This window comes from Giraffa tippelskirchi, chromosome 10 (genome assembly GCF_054371585.1).
Source record: "Giraffa tippelskirchi isolate mGirTip1 chromosome 10, T2T-mGirTip1v1.2.pri, whole genome shotgun sequence".
NCBI lineage: Eukaryota > Metazoa > Chordata > Mammalia > Artiodactyla > Giraffidae > Giraffa > Giraffa tippelskirchi.
Window position 1 is genome coordinate 155152178 of NC_137284.1, and position 13969 is coordinate 155166146.

The following is a 13969-nucleotide window of genomic DNA, read 5'->3' on the forward strand; positions in this document are numbered from 1 at the left end:
GTCTCCTAGGGCTGGGTGTAGACGGGCTTGTTGTTTGTTTCAAGCAGGATGTTGCCCCCCACTCCTCTTCCCTTGCCGAGTGGGATGGGAATCAGTAAATGACTGCCTCTGACACAGACACTCACTACATGAAGCAAAAGATCCCTGAAGATGGGCAGTGGGCGAGGGTGGGACACCCTTGCACGCCCCTAGTGGGAGGCTTAGCTCAGCTGCATGCACAGCGGCTGGCCAGCAGAGGGCGGTGCTGCCCAAAGGATGGAAACCTCAGACCGGGTTATGCTGTCATTGGGGGTGCAATGCTCTGTACTGGTGTTAGAGGGTGTGGCGGTTATAGAGAACACGGAAGATTTTCCAGGTGATACCAGAGCCTGGATGAAATGTCACTGAAAGATATGTAACCGCAACATCCAGGTTTTGCTGGGGAAATCCAAAGGGCAGAGAACTAAGGGACCTTGACAACTGGATGCTCCTGTGAGGCCAGGCTTCCCAACAATCTTCCATGACTTATCCCGACCTCAACATCCTGAGACCTGGCACATTCCAGTCTACGGTAGGACACCCATCGGCCCAGCTTCTCAATGGAGAGGATGAAGGTGTCTGTTACTGCAGGCCGCAGGTTCACCCTCCCTGATGAAACACCTAGAGCAAGGCCCGTGATGAGGCCCTTTGGTTGCTTTGAACAAAAAATCAGTGTGCGGATAACACTGGGAATGCGAAGAGCAGAGAAATCAAGTGGGGGGTGGAAGCTGTCCGCTGCTGAGAACCTCCAAGGTCATGTGCAGGGCGTGATCTTTGTTTATAAGCCTTGGAGTTTCCAGGAATGGAGTCAGTTGGCAGCCACTGCAGTTCTGTTTGACTTGGAGCCAGAAGGGTGAGGGCTGGTGACCAAAGTCTGCGCTAGCTCAGCCCACGCTCCGTGTAATGAACCTGGGTGAGAATCACCCAGAACAAACATAGAATGCTGGGACTAAAGCCAGGCCCATCACGACAGGATCTCCAGGGATGGAGCGAGGATCCCAGACTTTTAATCCCAGCGCTCTGGGTTGTTCTTAGGCAGGCCCACACAGGTCTTAGGACCCGAGTTTTGGAATCACGCAATGGTATTTCCGCGCTGAGACATAAAGAGCCAGAGCTCCGTGGAGCCCCTGGAAACACTATCTAGCAGTTTCAGGAGCACCAAAGCCTTCGGGGATTAACGGGTGTCTGAGTGGACTCTAATCCCAGTGCCCTGTGGTCCAGCAGAGGCCAGGTGAGGGAGGGGGTGTCACACAAGCCCAGCTGAACTTTGGCTCACCCTGCAGGCATCTGCTCTGAAAAGGGTTGGGGTGGATATTCTCAGAAACCCATACAGCCCTCACCTCAGCTCCCTGATCTGGGGATTAAGGGCTAATGGCAGCAAGGCTTTCCCCCTGCAATAAAGGTCAGCCTTCCCTCCCCTGACAGAGACCCGGGAGACATCAGGGAGGTGATCCTCTGCGTCTGACCACTCCTCGTCTCGTACAGCGGGAATGTGGGGCCGCAAGGACCGTTGCCAAAGTCTGGGCTCCCTGTCCACCAATGCTGAATAGAAACAAGGAGACAGAGTTTGGAGGAAATTGAAAAGAGTGGCTTTATTATTTTTTGCCAGGCAAAAGGGATGCCTAGCAGGCTAGCGCCTGAGAGCTGTGTCCCCCTCTCTTGGGAGTAGGGAGAGGATTTATATCCTCTTGAAGGTCTTGCATTTTTTTCTCTTGCGATGTTTCTGAGTGACTACAGCTGGCATCAGGCAACTCAGTAGCTGAGTCTGGTATCCCTGAAGTTATCGGCCTGTGACCTTCTTTCTGAAATGCAGGATGCTACAAGAGAATATGTGGGGGAGAATGCCAGGTACAGGGTGTAATCTATATAGAGTCAGAGAGTAATTAGCTTGGTGAACGACAAGTCCAGTTACAAGTGTTAGTGGTAACAGCTAAAGAATACCCAAGGTTGTTTAACTTTTGTAGGCCTGTTTGGCCGGTATGTGCCAAAGGCTGTTCACTCATTTCTGGTTTTGCGGCAACAGGATCATGGTATAGCCTGCAGCATTCACCCATGCTGATACCAGGGGCAACGGCTGTGCCCTTGGTCTGCAGCGATTGATTCGGCAAACAGATTTTTCTCTTTTTTTCCTGTCTGCTCAGCCTCCCAGAGGCCATTCACGTCGACTGAGCAGCTCAGCTTCGAGTTGAGATACAGAATCAGGAACTGGGCTGCCTAAGTTCAAAGTCCAGCTTCTCCAGTAATTAGTTGAGTGAAAGTTATTTAATCTTTCTGAGCTTCGGTTTTATCACCCAGTTGGTATAATACTACTAGTGCCTGTCTTGTAGAGGTTGTGACTGTGTGACAAATGGGTTAATAGTGCCTGCCTCCTCAATAAATGCCATCAACCAATCACGTGACTTTTACATAGTAACTCTACTTTCATGGTTCCCTTCATTCTGCCAGGATCTCAGCTTCCTTCACCTTTTCTTATTCTCATCATGGACTCTACACTGATCCGCCTTGTGGAGCAGAAAGTGGCAAGCACCCTGAGTGCTTTGATGTGTGAGATAGGACTTGGGAAATACGGGCCACAAAAATTACCCAGAGTTTGTTTATGCAGCTGTGTGTCTGTGCTTTGTGTCAAATGTCCTTAACGTAGTCTATAAATGCACTGTCCTCTCAATAAAAGCACTCATGCTTTGGGGGTGTGGGGATGAAGAGGGAATGGGTACGAGGCGAGATCTGCTGAATCGAAAGTTCTTGGGGAAAATAAATGTTTAAGAAACAACCAGGAGATTTCTTAAAAAGCAGAATATTGACGAGAACACTAGCCCTCGCAGATATTTAAAAGTGTTATGAAGTCACAACATGAGAGGCTACAGAAATGAAAACAATGGTGTTAGCACATGAATAGACAAGTCAATAGAAGAAAAGAAGAGTCTAGAAATAAACTTAAATTGATAAACATGCAAAGCAAATCTGTAAGGGGAAGATGAGTAAAGGCAATGAACGGTGTGGGGACTGTCTCCCTCCTGGTGACAAAATTACTACTGGCTGGATCAGAGATTTAACAAATATAAATGAAACTATAAATGTACCAGAAGAAAACATAGCGGAATTAAAAAAAATTACCTCCTAATGGGAAAATTCTAAGTAAGAGGGGAAAAAAAGAAATGCAGCAGTGATGAAGATAAAATGGATAAACTTTAATTAAAATTTAGATTTTCTGCAAAGCAAAAAGAACAAATTGAAGGAAAAAGATGAATGACAGACGAGGGAAATGATTTGCAACCCATGACATATACAGAAGAACTGTACAAAAAAGATCTTAATGACTTGGATAACCACGATGGTGTGATCACTCACCTAGAGTCAGACATTCTGGAGTACGAGGTCAAGTGGGCCTTAGGAAGCATCACTACAAACAAAGCTAGTGGAAGGGATGGGATTCCAGCTGAGCTATTTCGAATCTTAAAAGTTGATGCTGTTAAAGTGCTGCACTCAATATGCCAGCAAATTTGGAAACCTCAGCAGTGGCCATAGGACTGGAAAGGTCAGTTTTCATTCCAATCCTAAAGAAGGGCAATGTCAAAGAATGTTCAAACTACCACATAATTGCACTCATTTCACATGCTAGCAAAGCAATGCTCAAAATCCTTCAAGCTAGGCTTCAACAGTATGTGAACCGTGAACTTCCAGATGTTCAAGCTGATTTTAGAAAAGGCAGAGGAACCAGAGATCAAATTGTCAACATCCATTGGATCAAAGAAAAAGCAAGAGAATTCCAGAAAAACATCTACTTCTGCTTCACTGACTATGCTAAAGCCTTTGACCGTGTGGATCACAACAAACTGTGGAAAACTCTTAAAGAGATGGGAATATCAGGCCACCTTACCTGCCTCCTGAGAAACCTGTATGCAGGTCAAGAAGCAACAGTTAGAACTGACAAGGGAAAAATGGATTGGTTCCAAATTGGGGAAAGAGTATGTCAAGGCTGTATATTGTCACCCTTCAACTTCTATGCAGAGTACATCACGTGAAATGCCAGGCTGGGTGAAGCACAAGCTGGAATCAAGGTTGCTGGGAGAAATAGCAATAACCTCAAATATGAAGATGATACCACTTGCAGAAAGTGAAGAGGAACTAAAGAGCCTCTTGAAGAAGGTGAAAGAGGAGAGTGAAAAAGCTGGCTTAAAACTCAACATTCAAAAAACGAAGATTATCACTTCATGGCAAATGGATGGGGAAACACTGGAAACTGTGACAGACTTTCTTTGCTTGGGCTCCAAAATCACTGCAGATGGTGACTGCTGCCATGAAATTAAAAAAACACTTGCTCCTCGGAAGAAAAGCTATGACAAACAGACAGTGTATTGAAAAGCAGAGACATTACTTTGCCAACAAAGATCCATATAGTCAAAGCTACGGGTTTTCCAGTAATCATGTACAGATGTGACAGTTGGACCATAAAGAAGGCTGAGTGCCAAAGAATTGATGTTTTTGAACTGTGGTGTTGGATAAGACTCTTGAGAGTCCCTTGAACTGCAAGGAGATCAAACCAGTCAATCCTAAAGGAAATCAACCCCGAATATTCATTGGAGGGACTGAAGCTGAAGCTGAAGCTCTAATATTTGGCTAACTGATGGGAAGAGCTGACTCAATGGAAAAGACCCTGATGCTGGGAAGGATTGAAGGCAGAAGGAGAAGGGGCCAACAGAGGGATGAGATGGATGGCATCACCGACTCGATGGACATGAGTTTGAGCAAGTTCCGGGAGTTGGTGATGGACAGGGAAGCCTGGTGTGCTGCAGTCTATGAAGTTGCAAAGAGTCAGACACAACTGAGTGACTGAACAACAAACACATACAGAGGTCATCAATAAGACACAGCAGGTTCATGGCAAAGGAGACAAGCAGGCAATTCACAAAAGAAGTGGTAGAAGTGACTTTCCAGCATGAAAAGATGCTTCCCATCATTTATAATCAAGGAAAGCAAATGGAAACAACAATGTAGCCCCATCATTACCTATGATATTAACAGAGATCAAAACTGCTAACAAACTATAACAGACATGTCTCCTAGTCGTCACAGTCAATGTCCCCCGCAGCTCCCCTTGCTCTGAATACTCCCATGCACACTAGCTGACTTCCAGCTGCCAGCACTGTCTTCCTGCCCTGTGCTGCGGGCTGAAAGTGCTGTCAGGAAGTTATTGCCAGCAGCACGCTCTTCAACCAGTGATTGATGGGGCTTGCATGTTCACGCTCCTGGGGTTTCTCTAGCTCTGGTGCCCACTGAGTGGCTGGTTCGTGCTGCTGTCTTCATCAGGAGGTGTGTTCCCTGGGCAGCCTACCAACGCCATAGAAGAAACATGGAAAACAGACCAACCACAAAATGACCTGGAGCCAAGTCTTGCCAAACCTCAGCAGAAACAGAGTCACATGAGTAAAATATAAATGCTTGTTGTTCTGAGTCAGGGTTTTCAGGTGTTTGTTATGCAGCATCATGGTGGCGTAGCTGACTAATGCAGCGTTATGACAGATCTAGCTCAAGGTGATATACAAGTTATGTTTCTACTCCCTTGTTGATGATACTTGCATTACTCCAGGTTCTCCTGTTACAATGAGAATCCCTTAATAGGTCTTTGTGCACATGTGCTGGAATCTCTAGGGTGTATGTCTCCATGTAAAGAGCAGAGTTGTGGGTGATGTTTACTTTCAATGTTGCAAGATATTACCAAATTGTCCTCCAAAGCAATTATTTACACTCCGACAAAACTTACAGGAACTCCTGGACTTCATTTGTTACTCAGCCTTTTTTATTTTTTCAACCAGATAATATGTGTAAAATGGTACCTTGTTTTAACTTACATTTCACTAATAATAACTGGGGAGGCTGACCCTCTTCATCTGTTCGTTGACCATTTGGGTTTCCACTTCTCTAATTTGTTCATATTGTTTGCTTGCTTTTCTATTAGACTTTTTTGTTCTTTTTCCTACTGACTTATAGAATTTCTTTATATATTTTAGCTACAAATCCCCCTAATCCCATACAGCTAGTGCCAGGAAGAGAGATGGAAGAAGACAGTGTGTGTGGGGGGGAGGTTCAGCTCAGTTCAGTGGCTCAGCGGTGTCTGACTCTTTGTGACCCCGTGGACTGCAGCACGCCAGGCTTCCCTCCATCACCATCTCCCAGAGCCTGCTCAAACTCATGTCCATTGGGTCAGTGATGCCATCCAACCATCTCATCCTCCATCGTCCCCTTCTCCTCCCGCCCTCAATCTTTCCCAGCATCAGGGTATTTTCCAATGAGTCAGCTCCTCACATCAGGTGGCCAAAGTATTGGGGCTTCAGCTTCAGCATCAGTCCTTCCAATGAACACCCAGGACTGATCTCCTTCAGGAATGACTGGTTTTGTTTCCTTGCAGTCCAAGCGACTCTCAACTGGTATATTGCTGGTTACTGAAGTCCTATTCTTTTCTTTTTTCCCTTTTCTTTTAAATTAGCATCCTTCTTCTTTTATCTAGTTATCCTTACATTCAATTGACCATTGCTTCATTTGATTCCCTTGCTCACCACAGACAGTTCCTGATGAGCTCTGGCTTTCCTCTGTCTGGCATCAGGTAGAACACAAATATATTTTGAGTAAATGATATTTTTACTTTATATTATATATATTACTATATATTATATTTACTATATATAAAAATGACATTTTTACTTTACTTTATAAATGATATCTATATTTTGATTCTGTGATAGCCATTGCTCTTTATTCTGTAGGCTCTGTGAGGATAGGGTGGGGCTCAAAGGGCCCATGCCACTCTAGGGAAGACGGGTTAGGAACAGGGCTGTGCTTGGGCCTGCTTGCACCAGAGAGTCACTTGTCGGCATGTCTTCCCAACACCATGATCAGTGATCTTATGTTTGTGGCTTGACATTGGATTTGGTGAGATTATTTACACCGTGAAGTTGGGAAACACTGCAAATCAACGCTCCCCCTCCCCTCGAGACCTGGTGGTAAAACACCAACACAGCACTGATTTAGGGCGATGAGAACACGTAGAAACCAGCCTGTGCAGAACAAGACCAGGGGTAAGTGAAATAAAAAGTCATAGTTGGAGGAACGTATCCCTCTAGGGTTGTGGTGTTCAGAGACAGGGTTTTCAGTTACCCCAGATTTTTCCCCAGACTTGAGAAGACTCTGTATCCTGAGGCCCTGGATTAGGGAAGGGAGCTGAACCTTCAATACCAGCTCCAGCTAGCAAAAGTGAAGGACCGCAGGGGGCACCTGGATTTGAACCAGGGACCTCTTGATCTGCAGTCAAATGCTCTACCCCTGAGCTATACCCCCTGATGTAAGTAGAGGCCTTAGTACTACCTTTTACCTGTGTAGCCATGCCCAACATTCCTATAAATTTTTGCCATAAGATGTTCACCAGGCTGGGCCTGCTCAAAGCTGCCAAACCAGCCCCACTGTAATTTTACTTCCTTGATGCAAAACAAGCAACAGATTCCCCCTCCCTATAACCACCTCCCTGCTCTTTCTGGAAAAGCACTGACACTGGTGTTTATGGCAGGAAAGGCCTTCGGGGTCACTGGTCTATGCCCTTCACAATGGGCATCTGAACGCAGAGATTCAGGATTACTGGTCTGCCCAAGCACACACGGCTCCTTACAGATAAACTCAGGACCTGAATCCATTTCTCCTGACTTTGGGTTCAGGACCATATAATTAAGCCAATGAGTCTCTTATCTTCCTCTTTTCCCTATCCTCTATCAGTCAAAAAATGTAAAGGCTACAGAAGAGGAGCGTTTTAATGGATTAATGATGGTGGGACCATCAGGGGAACTAGAATGTGGGCTTAGCCAAGCACACAGTGCCATGCAGCTGAAGGACCACAAGGAAAAGCTAATGGGGACACCAGAATTTGACCCTGTGCATGCTGCACCCTTCGGGCCAGTCCTCAGATGTCCTGTGCTTAGGAATCATCTTGGGAGCTTGTCAAACATGCGGATGTGATGTGGGGTTAGGAACAAGCTTCTCATTGAGGGTCTGGGGGATCCCACTTGGAGAAACACCTGTCACAGTTCTATATCGGCTCCCTTGTGCGCCCCCTGCAGGAAGACCTAGGTACTGAAACCCCAGGAAGGGATGGGTTAGGAATTCTAGCACCTGCCCCAGGGTCAGACTGAGCTGGTGGGCAGAGGCAGGATGAAAACCAAGGACCACGATCAGATTGCTCATCCTCCGAACTCTGCTCTAGACCCGTGATTCTTAATTTTAGGATGCGTCAAAATCACTTGGAGGACTTGTTAAAACAGGGATGTCTGGGCTTCCCCCTGAAAGTTTCTGATTAACAAATTCTCAAGTAAGGCTGATGCTTGGGGTCCGGGACAATGTTTTAAGAACCGCTGCTCTTGATCCACACATCTGCGACCAGGCCCTTGCACACCTGCAGCCACAGCCAGGGCACCTGTTCACCCTTGCCTCATCTGTGCGTTTACTGAGCACTGGTGCCTCCACTCCACCAAAGACCCGTATCCTGAGACCCCGCCCTTTGCTCCCATTGCCTGCTGGGAGCCCCTGGGAGGGTCTTTTTTTTGTCTTGGATTAGCTCTCTTCCCAGTTTACCATGCAGGAAACTAAATCTAAAGAAGCTTCTGCCAATATGGGGAAAACTCATTCAAGGGAGTCAAAGAGATCCAGTTCTTCTGTCCAGAGTGGCCCGATTCAAGCTGAAGATCTCAGTCTGCCTCAGAAAAAATCAGCCCAGGGGGTTGCATTATGACTCTTATATTGCAGATGAGGAAACAGAGGATGGGAGAGTATCTTTGACCCCACAAAGGCAAGTAGCTCAGGAGAGAAGGCGGCTCCAGATATCCCATGGGTGTCATCCTTCAGCTTTGCATTTCCTTGTTTCTCTCTGAGTTCATCTCCCTTCTTTTGCCTTAATTCATTGAGGTTCTGATCCAGTTAATGCTCTTAGGTTTGGCACATCTGAAATGTCTTTCTTTTGTCCTCTTGCTTGAATGTCAGTTTACCTGGGTTCAGAATTCTAGATTGATTCTACAGCCATAGCACCCTGAACGCACCCGATCTTGTCAGAATTCTAGATTGGAAGTTATTTTTCTTTATACCTAAAAAGTTTATTTTATAATGCTATAAAGTATCAGTAAAGACAACTTTATTATTCAATTGCTCTTCTCACCAAAGTATCAAATTTTAAAAAATTTTGAAATGCATGCATGGTTCATGGGTCTGGCTGCTGCTGCTGCTGTTAAGTCGCTTCAGTCGTGTCCAACTCTGCGCGACCCCATAGATGGCAGCCCACCAGGCTCCGCCGTCCCTGGGATTCTCCAGGCAAGAACACTGGAGTGGGTTGCAATTTTCTTCTCCAATGCATGAAAGTGAAAAGTGAAAGTGAAGTCGCTCAGTCGTCTCCGACTCCTAGCGACCCCATGGACTGCAGCCTACCAGGCTCTTCCATCCATGGGATTTTCCAGGCAAGGGTACTAGAGTGGGGTGCCATTGCCTTCTCCGATGGGTCTGGCTACACAGCTATTTAATTTTACTTATTTGTGCCTATATTTTCACTTACACAGTTTTTTAAAATAACATTTTCCTAACTATGATAAATAATAATAAATTGCTTCATTCAAAATGTCAGCAAATCTGGAAAACTCAGCAGTGGCCATAAGACTAGAAAAGGTCAGTTTTCATTCCAATCCCAAAGAAAGGCAATGCTGAATAATGCTCAAATGACCATACAATTGTGCTCATTTCACATGAAAGCAAGGTAATGCTCAAAATCCTTCAAGCTAGGCTTCAGCAGTACGTGAACCGAGAACTTACAGATGTTGAAGCTGGATTTCGAAAAGGCAGAGGAACCAGAGATCAAATTGCCAACATTCACTGGATCACTGAAAAAGCACGAGAATTCCGGAAAAACATCTACTTCTGCTTCATTGACTACTCCAAAGCCTTTGACTGTGCGGATCACAACAAACTGTGGAAAATTCATAAAGAGATGGGAATACCAGACCACCTTACCTGTCTCCTGAGAAACCTGTATGCAGGTCAAGAAGCAACAGTTAGAGTGAAAAAAGTGGCTTAAAACTCAACACTCAAAAAAACTAAGATTTTGGCATCCAGTCCCATTACTTCATGATAAATAGATGGGGGAAAAGTGGAAACAGTGACAGACTTCATCTCCTCGGGCTCCAAAATCACTGAAGATAGTGACTGTAGCCACAACATTAAAAGACTCTTGGTCCTTGGAAGGAAAGCTATGACAAACCTAGACAGCATATTAAAAAGCAGAACATCACTTTTCCAGCAAAGGTCTGCAGAGCTGAAGCAATGTTTTCTTCAGTAGTCATGTATGGATGTTAGAGTCGGACAGTAAAGAAGGTAGAGCGCCAAAGAATGAATGGTTTTGAATTGTGATTGCTGGAGAAGACTCTTGAGAGTCCCTAGGACTACAAGGAGATCAAACCAGTGAACCCTAAAGGAAATCAACCCTGAATATTCACTGGAAGGACTGATGCTGAAGCTGAAGCTCCAGTACTTTGGCCACCTGATCCAAAGAGCTGACTCACTGGAAAAGACCTTGACGCTGAGAAAGATTGAGGGGAGGAGGAGAAGGGGACGACAGAGGATGGGATGGCTGGATGGCATCACTGACTCACTAGACATGAGTTTGAGCAAACTAGGGAGATGGTGAAGGACAGGAAAGCCTGATGTGCTGCAATCCGTGGGGTCGCAAAGAGTCGGACACAGCTTAGCGCCTGAACAACTATAATAAAGCAATAAAAAGGTATAAACCCACAGGACAAAAAGTATATGGATGAGATAATTAGTTTCACACGGAAGAAAAAAAACAAAACAGCTGACATAGTCTGCAGAGAAATCATCCAAGAAGTAAGCACTTCTGTGGGAGGTGCAGGGGTGGTTGGAGACCAGAGGGCGTTACTGAGGGATGCCGTTCTACAGGTTCCCACTGGCTCTGAGAATGCATGGTAATTGCCGTCAACTGCATACCTGGGTGTTATGACATAGTGAATTGGTGCTAGTTCAGATCCCAGAACGGCCTGGGGGTATAGCTCAGGGGTAGAGCATTTGACTGCAGATCAAGAGGTCCCCGGTTCAAATCCGGGTGCCCCCTGCTGATTTTCTTTCCATCTGGAGACCACACACGTGGTCACTGTAGATTAGATCTCAGTACCATCAACCTTCACCTCCATTCCTCCACCCTACTTGTTGGGAGGCTTTTTAAATTAGGCTACTTTCCTCTAGAGGGGCTTAGCAAACAGAACATGGATGGAGTAAGGAGAGGAGAGGAAAGGTAGGAAAGGTCATCTTCTGACTCAGGAAATGGTTGCAAGTTTTCCTCATCCTGCATTAGAGGCTTTGTCTTGACCCTAAGAGAACTGTGTGTGTTTGGTCAGCTCTCCCAATTGCTATTACTATTTCTCTTTTCAAGTGAGTTAAGAAGGTCCAAGGAGCTACCTGAATTAGCTGCTGTGCTCCATAGACTCCGGGGAAAAATCCGGATACTTTTAATTGAAAAACAACACATTCTCTGCTCTTCCTATCCAACCAGCACTGTCTGATCAGACACATTTTGGGGAAGATGATACTGGATGATTCTCAAGGGCATTTTGTCTTAACACAGGCTTCCCAGGTGGCACAAGTGATAAAGAACCCGCCTGCCAATGCAGGAGACTAAGAGATGCAGGTTCAATCCCTGGGACGGAAAGATTCCCTGGAGGAGGGCATGGCAGCCCACTCCAGTATTCTTGTCTGGAGAATCCCATGGACAGAGGCTCCTGGCGGGCTATAGTCCATAGAGTCGCAAAGAGTCAGACACGGCTGAAGCGACTTAGCATGCACATATGATTATCAAAGTCAGTGCCCTCAACAGGGCCAGGAGCAAGGAGGGAAAAGGTGGGAAGAAGACTTGGTGGGAAAGTCATGCTTCTGCCATGGGGCAGACCCCCAGGTACTGGAAGCCACAAATACCTGGGTGACTGGCTGTGCTAAGGTTCAGGATAGCACTGTGGGTGGAAAGGTGCTTTTTAGATAATCATGGCTCACAGTTAGATCATTTAAACACAGATCACGAGGTCTCTGATTCATAATCCAAGTAACCCTACTGCTGTCACTTTAAAAAACTAATAGACTTTATTTTTTTAGAGCACTTTTACGTTTACAGAAAAACTGAGCAGAAAGTACAGAGAGCTCCCCTCCATCTCCTCACCTCAGCTGCCCCCTCCCAGGTGCCCCATTATTAAATTTTGTATTAATGTTGTTGTTGTTCTCCAGTTGTTCAGTCATGCCCAACTCTTTGCAATCCCATAGACTGCAGCACGCCAGGCCTCCCTGTCCTTCACCATCTCCCGGAGCTTGCTCAAACTCATGTCCATTGAGTCAGTGATGCCATCCAACCATCTCATCCTCTGTTGTCCTCTTCTCCTCTTGCCTTCAATCTTTCCAAGCATCAGGGTCTTTTCCAATGAATCAGGTCTTCACATCAGGTGGCCAAAGTATTGGAGCTTCAGCTTCAGCTTCAGTCCTTCCAATGAATAGTCAGGACTGATTTCCTTCAGGATTGACTGGTATGATTTCCTTGCAGTCCAAGGGACTCTCAAGAGTATTCTTCAACACCACATTTCAAAAGCATCAATTCTTCAGTGCTCAGCCTTCTTTATGATCCAACTCTCACATCTGTACATGACTACTGGAAAAACACAGCTTTGACTAGATGGACCTTTGTCGGCAAAGTAATGTCTCTGCTTTTTAATATGCTGTCTAGGTTGGTCATAGCTTTTCTTCCAAGGAGCAAGAGTTTTTTAATTTCATGGCTGCTCACCATCTGCAGTGATTTTGGAGTCCAAGAAAAGAAAGTCCGTCACTGTTTCCACTGTTTCCCCATCTATTTGACATGAAGTGATGGGATCGGATGCCATGATCTTCGTTTTCTGAATGTTGAGTTTTAAGCCAGCTCTTTCACTCTCCTCTTTCACCCTCATCAAGAGGACCTTTAGTTCCTCTTCAATTTCTGCCATAAGGGTGGTGTCATCTCCATATTTGAGGTTATTGATATTTCTCCCGGCAATCTTGATTCCAGCTTGTGCTTATCCAGTCTGGCATTTCGCATGATGTACTCCACATATAAGTTAAATAAGCATGGTGACAATATACAGCCTTGACTTACTCCTTTCCCATTTTGAAACCAGCCTGTTGTTCCCTGTCCTGTTCTAAATGTTGCTTCTTGACCTGCATATAGATTTCTTAGGAGGCAGGTAAGGTGGTCTGGTATTCCCATCTCTTGAAGAATTTTCCACAGTTTGTTGTGATCCACACAGTCAAAGGCTTTGGCGTAGTCAATAAAGCACAAGTAGATGTTTTTCTGGAACTCTCTTGCTTTTTCTATGGTTGGCCATTTGATCTCTTGTTCCTCTGTGTGCGGGTGATGGTGGTGAGATCATACAGTGCCATCTCTACTACTGGTCTTCGAAACATTGTTAAGAAAGTTTGGAGAAAATATCTGAAGTGCATATATCCAGAATATATAATAAACTGAGTCAAATATAAATATATAAAGAATTCAACAGTAAGAAAACCCCAATTTTTTAAAGTAGGCAAATAATTTGCAACCACACTTCACAAAAGAAGACATACAAATGGCAAATAAGCACCTGAAAATGTAATCAAAGTTATTATTCACTTGGGAATGCAAATGACTAAAATGAAAAGGGCTGACAATAAAGTGCTGATGAGGATTTGGAGGCAATTTGAACATTGTTCCTAGGAATATAAAATGTCATAAACACTTTGGAGAATAGTTTGGCAGTTTCTTACAGAGTTAAGCATGATTTACCATATACCCCACCATGATCACTCCTATGTTACCAAAGGTAAATGAAAACCTCTGCCCTCACAAAGACAGGAATGTTCATAGCAGTTT

General features: G+C 45.1%; 2 non-coding genes across 2 annotated transcripts; one reads left to right on the forward strand and one right to left on the reverse strand.

Moving 5' to 3' along the window:
• Nucleotides 1–7278: 7278 nt before the first annotated feature.
• On the reverse strand, nt 7279–7350 carry TRNAC-GCA (transfer RNA cysteine (anticodon GCA)). Its single transcript has one exon. It is a non-coding gene; the product is annotated as a tRNA-Cys (tRNA).
• Nucleotides 7351–11092: 3742 nt separating this feature from the next.
• TRNAC-GCA (transfer RNA cysteine (anticodon GCA)) lies at nt 11093–11164 on the forward strand. The gene has a single exon. It is a non-coding gene; the product is annotated as a tRNA-Cys (tRNA).
• The last annotated feature ends 2805 nt before the right edge of the window (nt 11165–13969 follow it).